Here is a 26155-nt window from a genome sequence, read left to right as displayed (position 1 = left end):
ATCAGGCAGGGCACCTATAAGAACAACAAAATAAAAACAACACATATGGCCAGGACCGTAACATGGTCTACTAGTAATGAAGCACGATGGTTGACAAACCAATAAAGTAGCAAAACAGCAATGAAAGAACAAAATTTGATGAAAATATAGAACAATTTCTATGAATAAATAGGCAGTAACACCAGCTTGTGCTGCCCGTAAACCCAAGCAAAAAAGCTTACAGCACGTGGTATTCCCAGGCGGTCTTCCTACCAAGTACTAACCAGGCCCGGCTCTATTTGGGTGCCGAGATCGGACGAGATCGGGCGCTTAGAGAGCGGTGTGGCCGTAAGCTGCATTTGACATCATCAACAGCTCTTAAAAACGCTGGAGAAGCAGAATGCATGACACTTGCTAAGAAGAAGATAAATGTGGCAAAGTACAAAGTACTATGCCTCTACTGGTCTGTTACGCCCTTGTCTAGGGGGTCAGGGTGCAACATACAAAGATAAATTAGCATGTTCCCTCTCCGATCCCCAAACCAAAATCCAGGATCGAGATGTTCCAACAGAATGATATTTATTTTAAACGAAAGAAAGTGTCAAACAAAACATGACACTACAACTCAGGGCGAACCAAGGCCAACATAATAAACAAAATAAGCCATTTCCCACAGAAAGTGCTAGCTAGCCTGATAGAAATAACCAAACCAAAAGACAGTCGCTAACCCTAACTCCCTAATGTGAAAACAAGAGAAAACAATCAAAAGAAAATGGCAGTTCACCCCTACAGATTTAATACTATTTACAAAATATACAATTTATAAACAAAACCACGGCACAAAACCTAACAATTCAAAAATGCTAAATAAGATTTGGAAACCAAGAACAGCAAACAGGTGCTGCTGCCAGAAAGAGCCTCGCTAGCTGTTGGGAACCGTACTTTTAAAACTCCAGCAAGTGTAGGATGGACCAATCAGCTTCCTGTACTTCCCCCAAATCCGGCCAATCAGGCAGGGCACCTATAAGAACAAGAAAATAAAAACAACACATATGGCCAGGACCGTAACATGGTCTACTAGTAATGAAGCACGATGGTTGACAAACCAATAAAGTAGCAAAACAGCAATGAAAGAGCAAAATTTGATGAAAATATAGAACAATTTCTATGAATAAATAGGCAGTAACACCAGCTTGAGCTGCCCGTAAACCCAAGCAAAAAAGCTTACAGCACCTGGTATTCCCAGGCGGTCTTCCTACCAAGTACTAACCAGGCCCGGCTCTATTTGGCTGCCGAGATCGGGCGAGATCGGGCGCTTAGAGAGCGGTGTGGCCGTAAGCTGCATTTGACATCATCAACAGCTCTTAAAAACGCTGGAGAAGCAGAATGCATGACACTTGCTAAGAAGAAGATAAATGTGGCAAAGTACAAAGTACTATAACTGTACTGGTCTGTTACGCCCCTGTCTAGGGGCTCAGGGTGCAACATACAAAGATAAATTAGCATGTTCCCTCTCCGATCCCCAAACCAAAATCCAGGATCGAGATGTTCCAACAGAATGATATTTATTTTAAACGAAAGAAAGTGTCAAACAAAACATGACACTACAACTCAGGGCGAACCAAGGCCAACATAATAAACAAAATAAGCCATTTCCCACAGAAAATGCTAGAAATAAACAAACCAAAAGACAGTCGCTAACCCTAACTCCCTAATGTGAAAACAAGAGAAAACAATCAAAAGAAAATGGCTGTTCACCCCTACAGATTTAATACTATTTACAAAATATACAATTTATAAACAAAACCACGGCACAAAACCTAACAATTCAAAAATGCTAAATAAGGTTTGGAAACCAAGAACAGCAAACAGGTGCTGCTGCCAGAAAGAGTCTCGCTAGCTGTTGGGAACCGTACTTTTAAAACTCCAGGAAGTGTAGGATGGACCAATCAGCTTCCTGTACTGCCCCTCAATCCGGCCAATCAGGCAGGGCACCTATAAGAACAAGAAAATAAAAACAACACATATGGCCAGGACCGTAACATGGTCTACTAGTAATGAAGCACGATGGTTGACAAACCAATAAAGTAGCAAAACAGTAATGAAAGAACAAAATTTGATGAAAATATAGAACAATTTCTATGAATAAATAGGCAGTAACACCAGCTTGTGCTGCCCGTAAACCCAAGCAAAAAAGCTTACAGCACCTGGTATTCCCACGCGGTCTTCCTACCAAGTACTAACCAGGCCCGGCTCTATTTGGCTGCCGAGATCGGCCGAGATCGGGCGCTTAGAGAGCGGTGTGGCCGTAAGCTGCATTTGACATCATCAACAGCTCTTAAAAACGTTGGAGAAGCAGAATGCATGAAACTTGCTAAGAAGAAGATAAATGTGGCAAAGTACAAAGTACTATAACTGTACTGGTCTGTTACGCCCCTGTCCAGGGGGTCAGGGTGCAACATACAAAGATAAATTAGCATGTTCCCTCTCCAATCCCCAAACCAAAATCCAGGATCGAGATGTTCCAACAGAATGATATTTATTTTAAACGAAAGAAAGTGTCAAACAAAACATGACACTACAACTCAGGGCGAACCAAGGCCAACATAATAAACAAAATAAGCCATTTCCCACAGAAAGTGCTAGCTAGCCTGATAGAAATAAACAAACCAAAAGACAGTCGCTAACCCTAACTCCCAAATGTGAAAACAATCCAAAGAAAATGGCAGTTCACCCCTACAGATTTAATACTATTTACAAAATATACAATTTATAAACAAAACCACGGCATAAAACCTAACAATTCAAAAATGCTAAATAAAGTTTGGAAACCAAGAACAGCAAACAGGTGCTGCTGCCAGAAAGAGCCTCGCTAGCTGTTGGGAACCGTACTTTTAAAACTCCAGGAAGTGTAGGATGGACCAATCAGCTTCCTGTACTGCCCCCCAATCCGGCCAATCAGGCAGGGCACCTATAAGAACAACAAAATAAAAACAACACATATGGCCAGGACCGTAACATGGTCTACTAGTAATGAAGCACGATGGTTGACAAACCAATAAAGTAGCAAAACAGCAATGAAAGAACAAAATTTGATGAAAATATAGAACAATTTCTATGAATAAATAGGCAGTAACACCAGCTTGTGCTGCCCGTAAACCCAAGCAAAAAAGCTTACAGCACCTGGTATTCCCAGGCGGTCTTCCTACCAAGTACTAACCAGGCCCGGCTCTATTTGGCTGCCGAGATCGGACGAGATCGGGCGCTTAGAGAGCGGTGTGGCCGTAAGCTGCATAAAAACGTTGGAGAAGCAGAATGCATGAAACTTGCTAAGAAGAAGATAAATGTGGCAAAGTACAAAGTACTATAACTGTACTGGTCTGTTACGCCCCTGTCCAGGGGGTCAGGGTGCAACATACAAAGATAAATTAGCATGTTCCCTCTCCAATCCCCAAACCAAAATCCAGGATCGAGATGTTCCAACAGAATGATATTTATTTTAAACGAAAGAAAGTGTCAAACAAAACATGACACTACAACTCAGGGCGAACCAAGGCCAACATAATAAACAAAATAAGCCATTTCCCACAGAAAGTGCTAGCTAGCCTGATAGAAATAAACAAACCAAAAGACAGTCGCTAACCCTAACTCCCTAATGTGAAAACAAGAGAAAACAATCAAAAGAAAATGGCTGTTCACCCCTACAGATTTAATACTATTTACAAAATATACAATTTATAAACAAAACCACGGCATAAAACCTAACAATTCAAAAATGCTAAATAAAGTTTGGAAACCAAGAACAGCAAACAGGTGCTGCTGCCAGAAAGAGCCTCGCTAGCTGTTGGGAACCGTACTTTTAAAACTCCAGGAAGTGTAGGATGGACCAATCAGCTTCCTGTACTGCCCCCCAATCCGGCCAATCAGGCAGGGCACCTATAAGAACAACAAAATAAAAACAACACATATGGCCAGGACCGTAACATGGTCTACTAGTAATGAAGCACGATGGTTGACAAACCAATAAAGTAGCAAAACAGCAATGAAAGAACAAAATTTGATGAAAATATAGAACAATTTCTATGAATAAATAGGCAGTAACACCAGCTTGTGCTGCCCGTAAACCCAAGCAAAAAAGCTTACAGCACCTGGTATTCCCAGGCGGTCTTCCTACCAAGTACTAACCAGGCCCGGCTCTATTTGGCTGCCGAGATCGGACGAGATCGGGCGCTTATTTTTTTTTTTATCTTTTTATTATCAAAAATACACTTTACAAAATAAAAATTAACTATATACAGAGAAACATAAAGAAAAAGAGTAAATTCATTCGTCTTTTTTACAGTAAATCAAACAAATTAAAGCAAAGCAAGCCTCTTCCCCTTTTTTTCCACATATTTGTATGCACATATATACATGTATACATACATATTTATACATACACACATATATATACATATATACATACACCTACATACACACATACATTCTTAAATATATACGCCCATATACTACAAGGTTAAATAAATTCACCCAAAATCGAAGTGCAATCTACCCTCCCCATCCAGCTCACATAAATCATTCCTTGCCCCCCACCTAGCTATAAACTCATCCTCATCCACTGAAAACAGAATTCTCATGTAATGTGTCACCATATTTTGAAAAAAACCCACCCTGTTTGTCCTTTTCCCCCCATACAAAGCATAATTTCTACCAACATACAACACATGACGTGCTACACTCAATAAAAAATTGATTAAACCAACATTACATCTTTTATCACCTTTTTGTTTCCCAAAGCACCACACCCAGTCCCATGCTTCCCCTTCTAACTTAGGCAGTTTACACTTATTGATTAACAACGTTTTAACCCAGTCCCTGAAATCCCGTGTGACTGTACAGTATAGCATAAAGTGGTTAAAATCTTCATCTTCCACCCTACAGACCGGACAGGTTCTCGCATACGTGCTTTTACTTATCTGGTGAAGGACGACAGAAACCAGCACCCTTCTGTGACGCAGCAGGAAGTTTGAGTTTGCTATTGCAGGGGGAAGCCACTTACTGTGTATATTTGTCCAAATTTCAGAGACGGGACGGGTAAGAAAGAGATGAGACCATGCAGTGTTTGCTGTAGGTTCTTGGAATATTTTGTTAATTAAAGCCCTATACCAAAATTTTGATTGTAAATCTTGCAGTTTTCTGTTTTTGACGTCACAGGTCAGAGCAAAATCCAGCTCGTCGTCCTCCACCCGATCCTCATCCACTTCCGACAACCACTCTTTCCACTCTTGCGGCATTCGCTCTAATAAATCATCACAAAATCGAACAACTCTAGCCTTTTTTATATTAAACCCTTTCATCCTAATTTTACTAAATACCGCAAGAGGGCTAGGAGCCCCTGTCCGGTCTAAAACATCTTTAATCTGATGTAGCGCCTCAGTCAAGATGCCCCGACCGGCCTTACATCCCTCTCGGCCGCTGAGGCAGGGGTTCCCAAAGATGGGCTGGTTTAACACACTTTGTTTTGATGTAATTACACACTCTAACTGGGGCAGGATTTCCACCCATGCCTCAGCCGCCTCCTGGAAGAGTGGACATGTTCCCACAATAGGCCGGCCGAGTGTGACGCTACATAGATTGTAAAAGCCGCACATACCTCTTTTCAGTACATCATCATACAAATAATCCTCCCATATGTTTTTAGTTTTCCGGCTCAGCATTTTCTTATACAGTTTTATTCTTAATGACTTCAATTTCGCTTTTAAATTACACAGTTTGAGTCCCCCCTTTTTGTACGGCCCGACCAGTGTCTTATGTGCAATTTTCATTGCTCTCCCCTTCCATAGAAAATCCTCAATAGCGCTGCTCAGGCGTACCAGTACATCACTCGGCAGGTGACAAACCTGCATGGTGTAGACAAGCCTCGGCACAATTACTGCATTTATTACCGTGATTTTCCCTTTTAAACCTAATCCCCTCATTCTCCACAGTGCGAGCCTTGATCTACACCCCGCAACCTGCTCTTCCCAGGATCTACGACTGCTGTCTTCTGGTTGTGAGCCCAAATATACACCAAGTACTTTAACCTCAGGCCCGCCCCTTTTAAAATGCTGGCCTTCCTCCCCAAGAACAGTACCAGGCCCCAGGATCAAACTCGATTTGTCCTTATTTACCCGTGCTCCCGCAGCTTGCTCATATGCATCTAGATGTTGCAAAACCCTTCGCAAACTATCCCCATCCCTGACCATGATGTTAATATCATCTGCATATTGTGTTATTTTGAAATCAGTTCCTCTGGGCGACGTGATCCCAATTATTTGAGAGTCAGATATAATTGACTGTGCTAGAGGTTCTGCCACTATTGCATAGAGCATAGCTGATAGGGGGCACCCCTGTCTCACTGATCTTTCTAAGGGGACGGGATCTGTCACGAAGCCATTGCACTTCACGACACTAGTAGCTCGGCTGTACAGTAACTTCATCCACCCTCGAAAAGTTGGGCCGAACCCAAAAACCCCCAGACACTCGAAGAGAAAATCGTGACTCACTCTGTCAAATGCCTTCTCTAGATCTACATTAAGGTATATACCTCCTGTAGCCATTAAATTCTCCAATGAGAACTTTGTTGACAAAATGCAGTCAGCGATATCCCTCCCCGGAATGCTGTAAGTCTGGGTAGGCCCAACTATCGAGCCAATCACTCCCTTAAGCCTGAACCCCAGCACCTTAGCGAGGATCTTATAGTCCGTATTGAGCAGACTAATTGGCCTATAATTTGCCAGGTCATCTCTGGCGCCTTTGTTTTTATAAACTAGAGTGATCACACCCCTTAAAAAAGACTCCGCGCACCTGTTCTCCTCCTGCATGGCAGAGTATAGCCTGCAGAGGACGGGGGCCAGTATGTTGCTGAAATGTTGGTAAAACTCAGCTGAGAGACCATCCACACCCGGGCTTTTAGATGTATTAAGGTTTCCAATCGCTGCTCTCACTTCTTCAATCTGAATGTCACCATCACACAGAGCCGCATCCTCGTGACTGAGGGAGCAGCCAATTTTTCCTAATACTGTGTCCCTTTGTGCTTTTTTAATATGTTGTTTGCTAAACAAATTAGCGTAGTAGTCTTGTATTGCTTGTAAAATATCCACTATATCAGTATGTGTGTTTCCATCAAGGTCTTTTATTTCTGGTATGTATGTTTTTGCCTGTTTCCTTTTTTCCAAACCTAGAAAAAAAGCAGTACAGCGCTCCCCTTTCAACATGTGTTGTGCTTTACTGCGGATCATTGCGCCTCTGCATTTTCTCTCATCTAACCGTCTCAGCTGCTCCCTCAATCCAAGATAGACATCCAAGGGACGGTCACACTCAGCCTCAATAAGCTCAAGCTCCTCTTTTAGATGATGTCTCAGCTCAGCCTCCTCTGTCTTTTCCCTCAGCCTCTTCTCTCTGCTCAGAGCGATACAACGCTTTTTAATTTTAAATTTGGCGCGCTCCCACCACTCAATGATATCCACGACATAATCACTCTCATCACATAGAGCAGAGAGAAAAGACTTCATTTTATCTTTAAAAACTTGATCTTCAAGGAGGGAAGTGTTAAAACACCACAGGCCCCCATTCCTTTGCATACCACCCTCCCCTAGAGTCACCTTTAAACAGGCATGATCACTCCAGGAACAAAAACAATATTTACACTCATTTAATTCTTGCACCAAACTCGACGCCAACAAACACAGGTCAATCCTGGATTGCTTTAGCCTGCCCAATACCACTTGCCTGCGCGAATACGCCCGGGTGCCGGGGTTCAGCACTCTCCACGCATCTATCAAATCACACTCATCCATCCATACAAAAACAGCCGATCTACTAATGTCTTGTTTAAATTTATTATTAACTCCTACGTCCGCCTTAGTCAGAGCAACATTCCAATCTCCTATCACTACCGAGCGATCATCTGTCCACCTTTTGCAGCGCTCAAAGAAACCTCTCCTTTCAGGTTCACTGTTCGGACCGTACAAATTCAGAATTCTATATTTTTTATTATAATGTATTATATCAATAACAATTAGTCTACCCTGTCCATCCTTAAAAATCTCCACAATACTCTCACACACACCCGGCTTTACAAAGATTGCCACTCCAGCAGTTTTGTCAGAGGAGAGGGAGTAAAAGAGCTCCCCTCTCCAAAAAGATTTTATAGTGTCTATTTTGTCCATGGACCACCTACATTCCTGGACACACAAGATGTCGCATGCCATTTCTCCACAGAGTTGCTCTATTTTCCCAATATTTGTTAACCCGTTTAAATTTTGCGATTGAAGCAGCATTATCAAGTAAACACCGATTAAAAAGGTCATTTCCTAAGCTGTTTTTTCCCTTTGCCTCTATTCCCTCCCTCACTCCTCCCTGATTTCTCTTGCTGTGTACGTTTTCTAATCTGCTTTATCTGCTGAACATCCATCTCCGAATCTGACTCTATACTGTCAGCCTGGGGAGCCAGCGGGGCCACATCAGAAGTGGGTATTTGAGTGGTGGATTCTACTTCATTTTGCGAGTGAGGCACATTCGGCTCAGGCCGGGGTGAGTCTAGCCAGCCCCCTTCAGGGCGACTCGCCGCATCCCCGCTCCAGTCCGCCAGCACATGATCCATACTGGATCCCAGCTCATCGACCCCCTCATTCCTTATGCCCTCTTGCACCAACAAGTCAGCACTCTGTGATACCATCTCATCTCCAAGCTCATTCTCACTCTCTGTCTCGCTACCCAGGGCTGGCTCCTCTGCAGGCCTGACACTACTCCTTTCATCATCAGAGATGGAGTCCCGGTTTACCACCCCTTCCCCTTCACCTGCATTACGGCAATTACATTGCTCCGCTGGGGCATGGCACGCAACACACCTGTGCGCCCAGGCATCACACTCACGTGCATAATGACCCTGTTTATTGCACTTAAAGCATGTAAAATCAGGGCAATCTCTAACTATATGTCCAGGCTGTAGACACATCCTACACACTTTAACCTGATTATTATGGATAACCCTAAAATATTCTGGCCCTGTGGCCGTCATAAATTTAGAGGAATATGGCAACGATTGTACAGTTTCATTAAATTTAACTTTAACATATCTTGTTCCATCCGCCACATCAGTCCCAGGCCATAACCGTCTTTTAATCGGAGAGATTGCTCTCACCCCCCACACATCCAGTTTTTCCAAAATGTCCTCATCTGCAATATAGGCCGGCAGATTCAAAAACGACACCACCAATTCATCGATAGCTAAAGTTTTAACCATCACCACAGCTCTACCCACTTTAAATCCGTCTAAGAGTCTTTTTTTCCCAGCCTCGCTCTTGACCGTCACCTCGTATTTATTCGGCCCCGTCTCCCGCAATGCCACGATGCCTCCACACACATCACGCATTGCTCTCAGCAGTTCCATTGTCTTCACTCTCTCCTCTCCCACCACCTCAGCCAAAACAGTCAAATCTCTATCATACCGCATTTCTTTGCCCGTCTCTGTCACTCCACCCGGCACCGAACGCGTGCTTACCCGATCTCCCTGTTGTCTCTCATCCGCCGCCACACAGTCATTCTCCATTCTCCGACCAGGCCGCTCCTTTGCAATCTCCATCCTTTTCTCCACCTGCTTGACACCTTTATTCAGCGACTTCCTCGTCTCCTCCGCCAGCTCCAGCTCGTTCCCTCTCAATGTGCTTTCCCCACCGACGCCATTTTTCCCCGTTTCCATTCTCCTCCTTCCGCTTTTTCCCGCCACTGTAAACCAGGCTTCTTCTTCTCGCCTGCCTCTGCCGTTCTCCATTACGAGTAGTCTATCAGAACTCGCTCAAAAACGAAAACCCAAAAAAGTCCAAAAACTAGAAAACCACAATAAATAAAGGCGCCCCCGAACGGAGAAACTCCGCCGGGGGGTTTCATAAAGATATTGAAAACAAACTCAAACTCACTATACTGGCTAGGCAAAACACTAATATGAAAACGAAAAATGCGCGACAAACGCGAAGCAGCTCACATGCGTGTCTCTACCTGAAGCACACTGATTCGGAAAGACCACTCCCCTTTCCTCCTCCAATCGGGCGCTTAGAGAGCGGTGTGGCCGTAAGCTGCATAAAAACGTTGGAGAAGCAGAATGCATGAAACTTGCTAAGAAGAAGATAAATGTGGCAAAGTACAAAGTACTATAACTGTACTGGTCTGTTACGCCCCTGTCCAGGGGGTCAGGGTGCAACATACAAAGATAAATTAGCATGTTCCCTCTCCAATCCCCAAACCAAAATCCAGGATCGAGATGTTCCAACAGAATGATATTTATTTTAAACGAAAGAAAGTGTCAAACAAAACATGACACTACAACTCAGGGCGAACCAAGGCCAACATAATAAACAAAATAAGCCATTTCCCACAGAAAGTGCTAGCTAGCCTGATAGAAATAAACAAACCAAAAGACAGTCGCTAACCCTAACTCCCTAATGTGAAAACAAGAGAAAACAATCAAAAGAAAATGGCTGTTCACCCCTACAGATTTAATACTATTTACAAAATATACAATTTATAAACAAAACCACGGCACAAAACCTAACAATTCAAAAATGCTAAATAAGGTTTGGAAACCAAGAACAGCAAACAGGTGCTGCTGCCAGAAAGAGCCTCGCTTGCTGTTGGGAACTGTACTTTTAAAACTCCAGGAAGTGTAGGATGGACCAATCAGCTTCCTGTACTGCCCCTCAATCCGGCCTATCAGGCAGGGCACCTATAAGAACAACAAAATAAAAACAACACATATGGCCAGGACCGTAACATGGTCTACTAGTAATGAAGCACGATGGTTGACAAACCAATAATGTAGCAAAACAGCAATGAAAGAACAAAATTTGATGAAAATATAGAACAATTTCTATGAATAAATAGGCAGTAACACCAGCTTGTGCTGCCCGTAAACCCAAGCAAAAAAGCTTACAGCACCTTTTATTCCCAGGCAGTCTTCCTACCTAGTACTAACCAGGCCCGGCTCTATTTGGCTGCCGAGATCGGGCGCTTAGAGAGCGGTGTGGCCGTAAGCTGCATTTGACATCATCAACAGCTCTTAAAAACGCTGGAGAAGCAGAATGCATGACACTTGCTAAGAAGAAGATAAATGTGGCAAAGTACAAAGTACTATAACTGTACTGGTCTGTTACGCCCCTGTCTAGGGGGTCAGGGTGTAACATACAAAGATAAATTAGCATGTTCCCTCTCCGATCCCCAAACCAAAATCCAGGATCGAGATGTTCCAACAGAATGATATTTATTTTAAACGAAAGAAAGTGTCAAACAAAACATGACACTACAACTCAGGGCGAACCAAGGCCAACATAATAAACAAAATAAGCCATTTCCCACAGAACGTGCTAGCTAGCCTGATAGAAATAAACAAACCAAAAGACAGTCGCTAACCCTAACTCCCTAATGTGAAAACAAGAGAAAACAATCAAAAGAAAATGGCTGTTCACCCCTACAGATTTAATACTATTTACAAAATATACAATTTATAAACAAAACCACGGCATAAAACCTAACAATTCAAAAATGCTAAATAAAGTTTGGAAACCAAGAACAGCAAACAGGTGCTGCTGCCAGAAAGAGCCTCGCTAGCTGTTGGGAACCGTACTTTTAAAACTCCAGGAAGTGTAGGATGGACCAATCAGCTTCCTGTACTGCCCCCCAATCCGGCCAATCAGGCAGGGCACCTATAAGAACAAGAAAATAAAAACAACACATATGGCCAGGACCGTAACATGGTCTACTAGTAATGAAGCACGATGGTTGGCAAACCAATAAAGTAGCAAAACAGTAATGAAAGAACAAAATTTGATGAAAATATAGAACAATTTCTATGAATAAATAGGCAGTAACACCAGCTTGTGCTGCCCGTAAACCCAAGCAAAAAAGCTTACAGCACCTGGTATTCCCACGCGGTCTTCCTACCAAGTACTAACCAGGCCCGGCTCTATTTGGCTGCCGAGATCGGGCGCTTAGAGAGCGGTGTGGCCGTAAGCTGCATTTGACATCATCAACAGCTCTTAAAAACGCTGGAGAAGCAGAATGCATGACACTTGCTAAGAAGAAGATAAATGTGGCAAAGTACAAAGTAAAATAACTGTACTGGTCTGTTATGCCCCTGTCCAGGGGGTCAGGGTGCAACATACAAAGATAAATTAGCATGTTCCCTCTCCGATCCCCAAACCAAACTCCAGTATCGAGATGTTCCAACAGAATGATATTTATTTTAAACGAAAGAAAGTGTCAAACAAAACATGACACTACAACTCAGGGCGAACCAAGGCCAACATAATAAACAAAATAAGCCATTTCCCACAGAAAGTGCTAGCTAGCCTGATAGAAATAAACAAACCAAAAGACAGTCGCTAACCCTAACTCCCTAATGTGAAAACAAGAGAAAACAATCAAAAGAAAATGGCAGTCCACCCCTACAGATTTAATACTATTTACAAAATATACAATTTATAAACAAAACCACGGCACAAAACCTAACAATTCAAAAATGCTAAATAAGGTTTGGAAACCAAGAACAGCAAACAGGTGCTGATGCCAGAAAGAGCCTCGCTAGCTGTTGGGAACCGTACTTTTAAAACTCCAGCAAGTGTAGGATGGACCAATCAGCTTCCTGTACTGCCCCCCAATCCGGCCAATCAGGCAGGGCACCTATAAGAACAAGAAAATAAAAACAACACATATGGCCAGGACCGTAACATGGTCTACTAGTAATGAAGCACGATGGTTGACAAACCAATAAAGTAGCAAAACAGCAATGAAAGAACAAAATTTGATGAAAATATAGAACAATTTCTAGGAATAAATAGGCAGTAACACCAGCTTGTGCTGCCCGTAAACCCAAGCAAAAAAGCTTACAGCACCTGGTATTCCCAGGCTGTCTTCCTACCAAGTACTAACCAGGCCCGGCTCTATTTGGCTGCCGAGATCGGACGTGATCGGGCGCTTAGAGAGCGGTGTGGCCGTAAGCTGCATTTGACATCATCAACAGCTCTTAAAAACGCTGGAGAAGCAGAATGCATGACACTTGCTAAGAAGAAGATAAATGTTGCAAAGTACAAAGTACTATAACTGTACAGGTCTGTTACGCCCCTGTCTAGGGGGTCAGGGTGCAACATACAAAGATAAATTAGCATGTTCCCTCTCCGATCCCCAAACCAAAATCCAGGATCGAGATGTTCCAACAGACTGATATTTATTTTAAACGAAAGAAAGTGTCAAACAAAACTCAAACAAAACATGACACTACAACTCAGGGCAAACCAAGGCCAACATAATAAACAAAATAAGCCATTTCCCACAGAAAGTGCTAGCTAGCCTGATAGAAATAAACAATCCAAAAGACAGTCGCTAACCCTAACTCCCTAATGTGAAAACAAGAGAAAACAATCAAAAGAAAATGGCTGTTCACCCCTACAGATTTAATACGAATTACAAAATATACAATTTATAAACAAAACCACGGCACAAAACCTAACAATTCAAAAATGCTAAATAAGGTTTGGAAACCAAGAACAGCAAACAGGTGCTGCTGCCAGAAAGAGCCTCGCTAGCTGTTGGGAACCGTACTTTTAAAACTCCAGGAAGTGTAGGATGGACCAATCAGCTTCCTGTACTGCCCCCCAATCCGGCCAATCAGGCAGGGCACCTATAAGAACAAAAAAATAAAAACAACACATAAGGCCAGGACCGTAACATGGTCTACTAGTAATGAAGCACGATGGTTGAAAAACCAATAAAGTAGCAAAACAGCAATGAAAGAACAAAATTTGATGAAAATATAGAACAATTTCTATGAATAAATAGGCAGTAACACCAGCTTGTGCTGCCCGTAAACCCAAGCAAAAAAGCTTACAACACCTGGTATTCCCAGGCGGTCTTCCTACCAAGTACTAACCAGGCCCGGCTCTATTTGGCTGCCGAGATCGGACGAGATCGGGCGCTTAGAGAGCGGTGTGGCCGTAAGCTGCATTTGACATCATCAACAGCTCTTAAAAACACTGGAGAAGCAGAATGCATGACACTTGCTAAGAAGAAGACAAATGTGGCAAAGTACAAAGTACTATAACTGTACTGGTCTGTTACGCCCCTGTCCAGGGGGTCAGGGTGCAACATACAAAGATAAATTAGCATGTTCCCTCTCCGATCCCCAAACCAAAATCCAGGATCGAGATGTTCCAACAGAATGATATTTATTTTAAACGAAAGAAAGTGTCAAACAAAACATGACACTACAACTCAGGGCGAACCAAGGCCAACATAATAAACAAAATAAGCCATTTCCCACAGAAAGTGCTAGCTAGCCTGATAGAAATAAACAAACCAAAAGACAGTCGCTAACCCTAACTCCCTAATGTGAAAACAGTCCAAAAAAAATGGCTGTTCACCCCTACAGATTTAATACTATTTACAAAATATACAATTTATAAACAAAACCACGGCACAAAACCTAACAATTCAAAAATGCTAAATAAGGTTTGGAAACCAAGAACAGCAAACAGGTGCTGCTGCCAGAAAGAGCCTCGCTAGCTGTTGGGAACCGTACTTTTAAAACTCCAGGAAGTGTAGGATGGACCAATCAGCTTCCTGTACTGCCCCTCAATCCGGCCAATCAGGCAGGGCACCTATAAGAACGAGAAAATAAAAACAACACATATGGCCAGGACCGTAACATGGTCTACTAGTAATGAAGCACGATGGTTGAAAAACCAATAAAGTAGCAAAACAGCAATGAAAGAACAAAATTTGATGAAAATATAGAACAATTTCTATGAATAAATAGGCAGTAACACCAGCTTGTGCTGCCCGTAAACCCAAGCAAAAAAGCTTACAGCACCTGGTATTCCCAGGCGGTCTTCCTACCAAGTACTAACCAGGCCCGGCTCTATTTGGCTGCCGAGATCGGACGAGATCGGGCGCTTAGAGAGCGGTGTGGCCGTAAGCTGCATTTGACATCATCAACAGCTCTTAAAAACGCTGGAGAAGCAGAATGCATGACACTTGCTAAGAAGAAGATAAATGTGGCAAAGTACAAAGTACTATAACTGTACTGGTCTGTTACGCCCCTGTCCAGGGGGTCAGGGTGCAACATACAAAGATAAATTAGCATGTTCCCTCTCCGATCCCCAAACCAAAATCCAGGATCGAGATGTTCCAACAGAATGATATTTATTTTAAACGAAAGAAAGTGTCAAACAAAACATGACACTACAACTCAGGGCGAACCAAGGCCAACATAATAAACAAAATAAGCCATTTCCCACAGAAAGTGCTAGCTAGCCTGATAGAAATAAACAAACCAAAAGACAGTCGCTAACCCTAACTCCCTAATGTGAAAACAAGAGAAAACAATCAAAAGAAAATGGCTGTTCACCCCTACAGATTTAATACGAATTACAAAATATACAATTTATAAACAAAACCACGGCACAAAACCTAACAATTCAAAAATGCTAAATAAGGTTTGGAAACCAAGAACAGCAAACAGGTGCTGCTGCCAGAAAGAGCCTCGCTAGCTGTTGGGAACCGTACTTTTAAAACTCCAGGAAGTGTAGGATGGACCAATCAGCTTCCTGTACTGCCCCTCAATCCGGCCAATCAGGCAGGGCACCTATAAGAACGAGAAAATAAAAACAACACATATGGCCAGGACCGTAACATGGTCTACTAGTAATGAAGCACGATGGTTGAAAAACCAATAAAGTAGCAAAACAGCAATGAAAGAACAAAATTTGATGAAAATATAGAACAATTTCTATGAATAAATAGGCAGTAACACCAGCTTGTGCTGCCCGTAAACCCAAGCAAAAAAGCTTACAGCACCTGGTATTCCCAGGCGGTCTTCCTACCAAGTACTAACCAGGCCCGGCTCTATTTGGCTGCCGAGATCGGACGAGATCGGGCGCTTAGAGAGCGGTGTGGCCGTAAGCTGCATTTGACATCATCAACAGCTCTTAAAAACGCTGGAGAAGCAGAATGCATGACACTTGCTAAGAAGAAGATAAATGTGGCAAAGTACAAAGTACTATAACTGTACTGGTCTGTTACGCCCCTGTCCAGGGGGTCAGGGTGCAACATACAAAGATAAATTAGCATGTTCCCTCTCCGATCCCCAAACCAAACTCCAGTATCGAGATGTTCCAACAGAATAATATTTATTTTAAACGAAAGAAAGTGTCAAACAAAACATGACACTACAACTCAGGGCAAACCAAGGCCAACATAATAAACAAAATAAGCCATTTCCCACAGAAAGTGCTAGCTAGCCTGATAGAAATAAACAATCCAAAAGACAGTCGCTAACCCTAACTCCCTAATGTGAAAACAAGAGAAAACAATCAAAAGAAAATGGCTGTTCACCCCTACAGATTTAATACGAATTACAAAATATACAATTTATAAACAAAACCACGGCACAAAACCTAACAATTCAAAAATGCTAAATAAGGTTTGGAAACCAAGAACAGCAAACAGGTGCTGCTGCCAGAAAGAGCCTCGCTAGCTGTTGGGAACCGTACTTTTAAAACTCCAGGAAGTGTAGGATGGACCAATCAGCTTCCTGTACTGCCCCCCAATCCGGCCAATCAGGCAGGGCACCTATAAGAACAACAAATCAAAAACAACACATATGGCCAGGACCGTAACATGGTCTACTAGTAATGAAGCACGATGGTTGAAAAACCAATAAAGTAGCAAAACAGCAATGAAAGAACAAAATTTGATGAAAATATAGAACAATTTCTATGAATAAATAGGCAGTAACACCAGCTTGTGCTGCCCGTAAACCCAAGCAAAAAAGCTTACAGCACCTGGTATTCCCAGGCGGTCTTCCTACCAAGTACTAACCAGGCCCGGCTCTATTTGGCTGCCGAGATCGGACGAGATCGGGCGCTTAGAGAGCGGTGTGGCCGTAAGCTGCATTTGACATCATCAACAGCTCTTAAAAACGCTGGAGAAGCAGAATGCATGACACTTGCTAAGAAGAAGATAAATGTGGCAAAGTACAGAGTACTATAACTGTACTGGTCTGTTACGCCCCTGTCCAGGGGGTCAGGGTGCAACATACAAAGATAAATTAGCATGTTCCCTCTCCGATCCCCAAACCAAAATCCAGGATCGAGATGTTCCAACAGAATGATATTTATTTTAAACGAAAGAAAGTGTCAAACAAAACATGACACTACAACTCAGGGCGAACCAAGGCCAACATAATAAACAAAATAAGCCATTTCCCACAGAAAGTGCTAGCTAGCCTGATAGAAATAAACAAACCAAAAGACAGTCGCTAACCCTAACTCCCTAATGTGAAAACAAGAGAAAACAATCAAAAGAAAATGGCTGTTCACCCCTACAGATTTAATACGAATTACAAAATATACAATTTATAAACAAAACCACGGCACAAAACCTAAGAATTCAAAAATGCTAAATAAGGTTTGGAAACCAAGAACAGCAAACAGGTGCTGCTGCCAGAAAGAGCCGCGCTAGCTGTTGGGAACCGTACTTTTAAAACTCCAGGAAGTGTAGGATGGACCAATCAGCTTCCTGTACTGCCCCTCAATCCGGCCAATCAGGCAGGGCACCTATAAGAACGAGAAAATAAAAACAACACATATGGCCAGGACCGTAACATGGTCTACTAGTAATGAAGCACGATGGTTTTAAAAACCAATAAAGTAGCAAAACAGCAATGAAAGAACAAAATTTGATGAAAATATAGAACAATTTCTATGAATAAATTGGCAGTAACACCAGCTTGTGCTGCCCGTAAACCCAAGCAAAAAAGCTTACAGCACCTGGTATTCCCAGGCGGTCTTCCTACCAAGTACTAACCAGGCCCGGCTCTATTTGGCTGCCGAGATCGGACGAGATCGGGCGCTTAGAGAGCGGTGTGGCCGTAAGCTGCATTTGACATCATCAACAGCTCTTAAAAACGCTGGAGAAGCAGAATGCATGACACTTGCTAAGAAGAAGATAAATGTGGCAAAGTACAAAGTACTATAACTGTACTGGTCTGTTACGCCCCTGTCCAGGGGGTCAGGGTGCAACATACAAAGATAAATTAGCATGTTCCCTCTCCGATCCCCAAACAAAAATCCAGGATCGAGATGTTCCAACAGAATGATATTTATTTTAAACGAAAGAAAGTGTCAAACAAAACATGACACTACAACTCAGGGCGAACCAAGGCCAACATAATAAACAAAATAAGCCATTTCCCACAGAAAGTGCTAGCTAGCCTGATAGAAATAAACAAACCAAAAGACAGTCGCTAACCCTAACTCCCAAATGTGAAAACAATCCAAAGAAAATGGCAGTTCACCCCTACAGATTTAATACTATTTACAAAATATACAATTTATAAACAAAACCACGGCATAAAACCTAACAATTCAAAAATGCTAAATAAAGTTTGGAAACCAAGAACAGCAAACAGGTGCTGCTGCCAGAAAGAGCCTCGCTAGCTGTTGGGAACCGTACTTTTAAAACTCCAGGAAGTGTAGGATGGACCAATCAGCTTCCTGTACTGCCCCCCAATCCGGCCAATCAGGCAGGGCACCTATAAGAACAACAAAATAAAAACAACACATATGGCCAGGACCGTAACATGGTCTACTAGTAATGAAGCACGATGGTTGACAAACCAATAAAGTAGCAAAACAGCAATGAAAGAACAAAATTTGATGAAAATATAGAACAATTTCTATGAATAAATAGGCAGTAACACCAGCTTGTGCTGCCCGTAAACCCAAGCAAAAAAGCTTACAGCACCTGGTATTCCCAGGTGGTCTTCCTACCAAGTACTAACCAGGCCCGGCTCTATTTGGCTGCCGAGATCGGACGAGATCGGGCGCTTAGAGAGCGGTGTGGCCGTAAGCTGCATTTGACATCATCAACAGCTCTTAAAAACGCTGGAGAAGCAGAATGCATGACACTTGCTAAGAAGAAGATAAATGTGGCAAAGTACAAAGTACTATAACTGTACTGGTCTGTTACGCCCCTGTCCAGGGGGTCAGGGTGCAACATACAAAGATAAATTAGCATGTTCCCTCTCCGATCCCCAAACCAAAATCCAGGATCGAGATGTTCCAACAGAATGATATTTATTTTAAACGAAAGAAAATGTCAAACAAAACATGACACTACAACTCAGGGCGAACCAAGGCCAACATAATAAACAAAATAAGCCATTTCCCACAGAAAGTGCTAGCTAGCCTGATAGAAATAAACAAACCAAAAGACAGTCGCTAACCCTAACTCCCTAATGTGAAAACAGTCCAAAGAAAATGGCTGTTCACCCCTACAGATTTAATACTATTTACAAAATATACAATTTATAAACAAAACCACGGCACAAAACCTAACAATTCAAAAATGCTAAATAAGGTTTGGAAACCAAGAACAGCAAACAGGTGCTGCTGCCAGAAAGAGCCTCGCTAGCTGTTGGGAACCGTACTTTTAAAACTCCAGGAAGTGTAGGATGGACCAATCAGCTTCCTGTACTGCCCCTCAATCCGGCCAATCAGGCAGGGCACCTATAAGAACAACATATCAAAAACAACACATATGGCCAGGACCGTAACATGGTCTACTAGTAATGAAGCACGATGGTTGACAAACCAATAAAGTAGCAAAACAGTAATGAAAGAACAAAATTTGATGAAAATATAGAACAATTTCTATGAATAAATAGGCAGTAACACCAGCTTGTGCTGCCCGTAAACCCAAGCAAAAAAGCTTACAGCACCTGGTATTCCCACGCGGTCTTCCTACCAAGTACTAACCAGGCCCGGCTCTATTTGGCTGCCGAGATCGGACGAGATCGGGCGCTTAGAGAGCGGTGTGGCCGTAAGCTGCATTTGACATCATCAACAGCTCTTAAAAACGTTGGAGAAGCAGAATGCATGAAACTTGCTAAGACGAAGATAAATGTGGCAAAGTACAAGTACTATAACTGTACTGGTCTGTTACGCCCCTGTCCAGGGGGTCAGGGTGCAACATACAAAGATAAATTAGCATGTTCCCTCTCCGATCCCCAAACCAAAATCCAGGATCGAGATGTTCCAACAGAATGATATTTATTTTAAACGAAAGAAAGTGTCAAACAAAACATGACACTACAACTCAGGGCAAACCAAGGCCAACATAATAAACAAAATAAGCCATTTCCCACAGAAAGTGCTAGCTAGCCTGATAGAAATAAACAAACCAAAACACAGTCGCTAACCCTAACTCCCTAATGTGAAAACAGTCCAAAGAAAATGGCTGTTCACCCCTACAGATTTAATACTATTTACAAAATATACAATTTATAAACAAAACCACGGCATAAAACCTAACAATTCAAAAATGCTAAATAAAGTTTGGAAACCAAGAACAGCAAACAGGTGCTGCTGCCAGAAAGAGCCTCGCTAGCTGTTGGGAACCGTACTTTTAAAACTCCAGGAAGTGTAGGATGGACCAATCAGCTTCCTGTACTGCCCCCCAATCCGGCCAATCAGGCAGGGCACCTATAAGAACAACAAAATAAAAACAACACATATGGCCAGGACCGTAACATGGTCTACTAGTAATGAAGCACGATGGTTTTAAAAACCAATAAAGTAGCAAAACAGCAATGAAAGAACAAAATTTGATGAAACTATAGAACAATTTCTATGAATAAATTGGCAGTAACACCAGCTTGTGCTGCCCGTAAACCCAAGCAAAAAAGCTTACAGCACCTGGTATTCCCAGGCGGTCTTCCTACCAAGTACTAACCAGGCCCGGCTCTATTTGGCTGCCGAGATCGGACGAGATCGGGCGCTTAGAGAGCGGTGTGGCCGTAAGCTGCATTTGACATCATCAACAGCTCTTAAAAACGCTGGAGAAGCAGAATGCATGACACTTGCTAAGAAGAAGATAAATGTGGCAAAGTACAAAGTACTATAACTGTACTGGTCTGTTACGCCCCTGTCCAGGGGGTCAGGGTGCAACATACAAAGATAAATTAGCATGTTCCCTCTCCGATCCCCAAACCAAAATCCAGGATCGAGATGTTCCAACAGAATGATATTTATTTTAAACGAAAGAAAGTGTCAAACAAAACATGACACTACAACTCAGGGCGAACCAAGGCCAACATAATAAACAAAATAAGCCATTTCCCACAGAAAGTGCTAGCTAGCCTGATAGAAATAAACAAACCAAAAGACAGTCGCTAACCCTAACTCCCAAATGTGAAAACAATCCAAAGAAAATGGCAGTTCACCCCTACAGATTTAATACTATTTACAAAATATACAATTTATAAACAAAACCACGGCATAAAACCTAACAATTCAAAAATGCTAAATAAAGTTTGGAAACCAAGAACAGCAAACAGGTGCTGCTGCCAGAAAGAGCCTCGCTAGCTGTTGGGAACCGTACTTTTAAAACTCCAGGAAGTGTAGGATGGACCAATCAGCTTCCTTTACTGCCCCCCAATCCGGCCAATCAGGCAGGGCACCTATAAGAACAACAAAATAAAAACAACACATATGGCCAGGACCGTAACATGGTCTACTAGTAATGAAGCACGATGGTTGACAAACCAATAAAGTAGCAAAACAGCAATGAAAGAACAAAATTTGATGAAAATATAGAACAATTTCTATGAATAAATAGGCAGTAACACCAGCTTGTGCTGCCCGTAAACCCAAGCAAAAAAGCTTACAGCACCTGGTATTCCCAGGTGGTCTTCCTACCAAGTACTAACCAGGCCCGGCTCTATTTGGCTGCCGAGATCGGACGAGATCGGGCGCTTAGAGAGCGGTGTGGCCGTAAGCTGCATTTGACATCATCAACAGCTCTTAAAAACGCTGGAGAAGCAGAATGCATGACACTTGCTAAGAAGAAGATAAATGTGGCAAAGTACAAAGTACTATAACTGTACTGGTCTGTTACGCCCCTGTCCAGGGGGTCAGGGTGCAACATACAAAGATAAATTAGCATGTTCCCTCTCCGATCCCCAAACCAAAATCCAGGATCGAGATGTTCCAACAGAATGATATTTATTTTAAACGAAAGAAAGTGTCAAACAAAACATGACACTACAACTCAGGGCGAACCAAGGCCAACATAATAAACAAAATAAGCCATTTCCCACAGAAAGTGCTAGCTAGCCTGATAGAAATAAACAAACCAAAAGACAGTCGCTAACCCTAACTCCCTAATGTGAAAACAGTCCAAAGAAAATGGCTGTTCACCCCTACAGATTTAATACTATTTACAAAATATACAATTTATAAACAAAACGACGGCACAAAACCTAACAATTCAAAAATGCTAAATAAGGTTTGGAAACCAAGAACAGCAAACAGGTGCTGCTGCCAGAAAGAGCCTCGCTAGCTGTTGGGAACCGTACTTTTAAAACTCCAGGAAGTGTAGGATGGACCAATCAGCTTCCTGTACTGCCCCTCAATCCGGCCAATCAGGCAGGGCACCTATAAGAACAACATATCAAAAACAACACATATGGCCAGGACCGTAACATGGTCTACTAGTAATGAAGCACGATGGTTGACAAACCAATAAAGTAGCAAAACAGTAATGAAAGAACAAAATTTGATGAAAATATAGAACAATTTCTATGAATAAATAGGCAGTAACACCAGCTTGTGCTGCCCGTAAACCCAAGCAAAAAAGCTTACAGCACCTGGTATTCCCACGCGGTCTTCCTACCAAGTACTAACCAGGCCCGGCTCTATTTGGCTGCCGAGATCGGACGAGATCGGGCGCTTAGAGAGCGGTGTGTCCGTAAGCTGCATTTGACATCATCAACAGCTCTTAAAAACGCTGGAGAAGCAGAATGCATGACACTTGCTAAGAAGAAGATAAATGTGGCAAAGTACAAAGTACTATAACTGTACTGGTCTGTTACGCCCCTGTCCAGGGGGTCAGGGTGCAACATACAAAGATAAATTAGCATGTTCCCTCTCCGATCCCCAAACCAAACTCCAGTATCGAGATGTTCCAACAGAATGATATTTATTTTAAACGAAAGAAAGTGTCAAACAAAACATGACACTACAACTCAGGGCAAACCAAGGCCAACATAATAAACAAAATAAGCCATTTCCCACAGAAAGTGCTAGCTAGCCTGATAGAAATAAACAATCCAAAAGACAGTCGCTAACCCTAACTCCCTAATGTGAAAACAAGAGAAAACAATCAAAAGAAAATGGCTGTTCACCCCTACAGATTTAATACGAATTACAAAATATACAATTTATAAACAAAACCACGGCACAAAACCTAACAATTCAAAAATGCTAAATAAGGTTTGGAAACCAAGAACAGCAAACAGGTGCTGCTGCCAGAAAGAGCCTCGCTAGCTGTTGGGAACCGTACTTTTAAAACTCCAGGAAGTGTAGGATGGACCAATCAGCTTCCTGTACTGCCCCCCAATCCGGCCAATCAGGCAGGGCACCTATAAGAACAACAAATCAAAAACAACACATATGGCCAGGACCCTAACATGGTCTACTAGTAATGAAGCACGATGGTTGAAAAACCAATAAAGTAGCAAAACAGCAATGAAAGAACAAAATTTGATGAAAATATAGAACAATTTCTATGAATAAATAGGCAGTAACACCAGCTTGTGCTGCCCGTAAACCCAAGCAAAAAAGCTTACAACACCTGGTATTCCCAGGCGGTCTTCCTACCAAGTACTAACCAGGCCCGGCTCTATTTGGCTGCCGAGATCGGACGAGATCGGGCGCTTAGAGAGCGGTGTGGCCGTAAGCTGCATTTGACATCATCAACAGCTCTTAAAAACACTGGAGAAGCAGAATGCATGACACTTGCTAAGAAGAAGACAAATGTGGCAAAGTACAAAGTACTATAACTGTACTGGTCTGTTACGCCCCTGTCCAGGGGGTCAGGGTGCAACATACAAAGATAAATTAGCATGTTCCCTCTCCGATCCCCAAACCAAAATCCAGGATCGAGATGTTCCAACAGAATGATATTTATTTTAAACGAAAGAAAGTGTCAAACAAAACATGACACTACAACTCAGGGCGAACCAAGGCCAACATAATAAACAAAATAAGCCATTTCCCACAGAAAGTGCTAGCTAGCCTGATAGAAATAAACAAACCAAAAGACAGTCGCTAACCCTAACTCCCTAATGTGAAAACAGTCCAAAAAAAATGGCTGTTCACCCCTACAGATTTAATACTATTTACAAAATATACAATTTATAAACAAAACCACGGCACAAAACCTAACAATTCAAAAATGCTAAACAAGGTTTGGAAACCAAGAACAGCAAACAGGTGCTGCTGCCAGAAAGAGCCTCGCTAGCTGTTGGGAACCGTACTTTTAAAACTCCAGGAAGTGTAGGATGGACCAATCAGCTTCCTGTACTGCCCCTCAATCCGGCCAATCAGGCAGGGCACCTATAAGAACGAGAAAATAAAAACAACACATATGGCCAGGACCGTAACATGGTCTACTAGTAATGAAGCACGATGGTTGAAAAACCAATAAAGTAGCAAAACAGCAATGGAAGAACAAAATTTGATGAAAATATAGAACAATTTCTATGAATAAATAGGCAGTAAGACCAGCTTGTGCTGCCCGTAAACCCAAGCAAAAAAGCTTACAGCACCTGGTATTCCCAGGCGGTCTTCCTACCAAGTACTAACCAGGCCCGGCTCTATTTGGCTGCCGAGATCGGACGAGATCGGGCGCTTAGAGAGCGGTGTGGCCGTAAGCTGCATTTGACATCATCAACAGCTCTTAAAAACGCTGGAGAAGCAGAATGCATGACACTTGCTAAGAAGAAGATAAATGTGGCAAAGTACAAAGTACTATAACTGTACTGGTCTGTTACGCCCCTGTCCAGGGGGTCAGGGTGCAACATACAAAGATAAATTAGCATGTTCCCTCTCCGATCCCCAAACCAAAATCCAGGATCGAGATGTTCCAACAGAATGATATTTATTTTAAACGAAAGAAAGTGTCAAACAAAACATGACACTACAACTCAGGGCGAACCAAGGCCAACATAATAAACAAAATAAGCCATTTCCCACAGAAAGTGCTAGCTAGCCTGATAGAAATAAACAAACCAAAAGACAGTCGCTAACCCTAACTCCCTAATGTGAAAACAAGAGAAAACAATCAAAAGAAAATGGCTGTTCACCCCTACAGATTTAATACGAATTACAAAATATACAATTTATAAACAAAACCACGGCACAAAACCTAACAATTCAAAAATGCTAAATAAGGTTTGGAAACCAAGAACAGCAAACAGGTGCTGCTGCCAGAAAGAGCCTCGCTAGCTGTTGGGAACCGTACTTTTAAAACTCCAGGAAGTGTAGGATGGACCAATCAGCTTCCTGTACTGCCCCCCAATCCGGCCAATCAGGCAGGGCACCTATAAGAACAACAAATCAAAAACAACACATATGGCCAGGACCGTAACATGGTCTACTAGTAATGAAGCACGATGGTTGAAAAACCAATAAAGTAGCAAAACAGCAATGAAAGAACAAAATTTGATGAAAATATAGAACAATTTCTATGAATAAATAGGCAGTAACACCAGCTTGTGCTGCCCGTAAACCCAAGCAAAAAAGCTTACAGCACCTGGTATTCCCAGGCGGTCTTCCTACCAAGTACTAACCAGGCCCGGCTCTATTTGGCTGCCGAGATCGGACGAGATCGGGCGCTTAGAGAGCGGTGTGGCCGTAAGCTGCATTTGACATCATCAACAGCTCTTAAAAACGCTGGAGAAGCAGAATGCATGACACTTGCTAAGAAGAAGATAAATGTGGCAAAGTACAGAGTACTATAACTGTACTGGTCTGTTACGCCCCTGTCCAGGGGGTCAGGGTGCAACATACAAAGATAAATTAGCATGTTCCCTCTCCGATCCCCAAACCAAAATCCAGGATCGAGATGTTCCAACAGAATGATATTTATTTTAAACGAAAGAAAGTGTCAAACAAAACATGACACTACAACTCAGGGCGAACCAAGGCCAACATAATAAACAAAATAAGCCATTTCCCACAGAAAGTGCTAGCTAGCCTGATAGAAATAAACAAACCAAAAGACAGTCGCTAACCCTAACTCC

At 42.4% G+C, this 26155-nt stretch overlaps 19 pseudogenes; all 19 read right to left on the bottom strand.

Annotated features, from left to right (window-relative positions):
* Positions 1-214: 214 nt before the first annotated feature.
* Positions 215-333, bottom strand: LOC137112663 (5S ribosomal RNA; annotated as a pseudogene).
* Positions 334-1200: 867 nt separating this feature from the next.
* On the bottom strand, positions 1201-1319 carry LOC137112435 (5S ribosomal RNA; annotated as a pseudogene).
* Positions 1320-2174: 855 nt separating this feature from the next.
* Positions 2175-2293, bottom strand: LOC137112530 (5S ribosomal RNA; annotated as a pseudogene).
* An 857-nt stretch (positions 2294-3150) lies between these two features.
* On the bottom strand, positions 3151-3269 carry LOC137112955 (5S ribosomal RNA; annotated as a pseudogene).
* Positions 3270-11917: 8648 nt separating this feature from the next.
* On the bottom strand, positions 11918-12026 carry LOC137112709 (5S ribosomal RNA; annotated as a pseudogene).
* Positions 12027-12893: 867 nt separating this feature from the next.
* LOC137112596 (5S ribosomal RNA) lies at positions 12894-13012 on the bottom strand (annotated as a pseudogene).
* An 878-nt stretch (positions 13013-13890) lies between these two features.
* Positions 13891-14009, bottom strand: LOC137113158 (5S ribosomal RNA; annotated as a pseudogene).
* An 857-nt stretch (positions 14010-14866) lies between these two features.
* LOC137112954 (5S ribosomal RNA) lies at positions 14867-14985 on the bottom strand (annotated as a pseudogene).
* An 867-nt stretch (positions 14986-15852) lies between these two features.
* On the bottom strand, positions 15853-15971 carry LOC137112952 (5S ribosomal RNA; annotated as a pseudogene).
* Positions 15972-16838: 867 nt separating this feature from the next.
* LOC137112951 (5S ribosomal RNA) lies at positions 16839-16957 on the bottom strand (annotated as a pseudogene).
* Positions 16958-17825: 868 nt separating this feature from the next.
* Positions 17826-17944, bottom strand: LOC137112950 (5S ribosomal RNA; annotated as a pseudogene).
* Positions 17945-18801: 857 nt separating this feature from the next.
* Positions 18802-18920, bottom strand: LOC137113109 (5S ribosomal RNA; annotated as a pseudogene).
* Positions 18921-19777: 857 nt separating this feature from the next.
* LOC137113100 (5S ribosomal RNA) lies at positions 19778-19896 on the bottom strand (annotated as a pseudogene).
* Positions 19897-20753: 857 nt separating this feature from the next.
* Positions 20754-20872, bottom strand: LOC137112949 (5S ribosomal RNA; annotated as a pseudogene).
* Positions 20873-21729: 857 nt separating this feature from the next.
* On the bottom strand, positions 21730-21848 carry LOC137113098 (5S ribosomal RNA; annotated as a pseudogene).
* Positions 21849-22705: 857 nt separating this feature from the next.
* Positions 22706-22824, bottom strand: LOC137112523 (5S ribosomal RNA; annotated as a pseudogene).
* Positions 22825-23691: 867 nt separating this feature from the next.
* Positions 23692-23810, bottom strand: LOC137113157 (5S ribosomal RNA; annotated as a pseudogene).
* An 857-nt stretch (positions 23811-24667) lies between these two features.
* Positions 24668-24786, bottom strand: LOC137112947 (5S ribosomal RNA; annotated as a pseudogene).
* An 867-nt stretch (positions 24787-25653) lies between these two features.
* LOC137112946 (5S ribosomal RNA) lies at positions 25654-25772 on the bottom strand (annotated as a pseudogene).
* Positions 25773-26155: the final 383 nt, after the last annotated feature.

Source organism: Channa argus, unplaced genomic scaffold, assembly GCF_033026475.1.
Source record: "Channa argus isolate prfri unplaced genomic scaffold, Channa argus male v1.0 Contig014, whole genome shotgun sequence".
NCBI lineage: Eukaryota > Metazoa > Chordata > Actinopteri > Anabantiformes > Channidae > Channa > Channa argus.
This window is presented reverse-complemented; position numbering and strand designations above follow the sequence as displayed.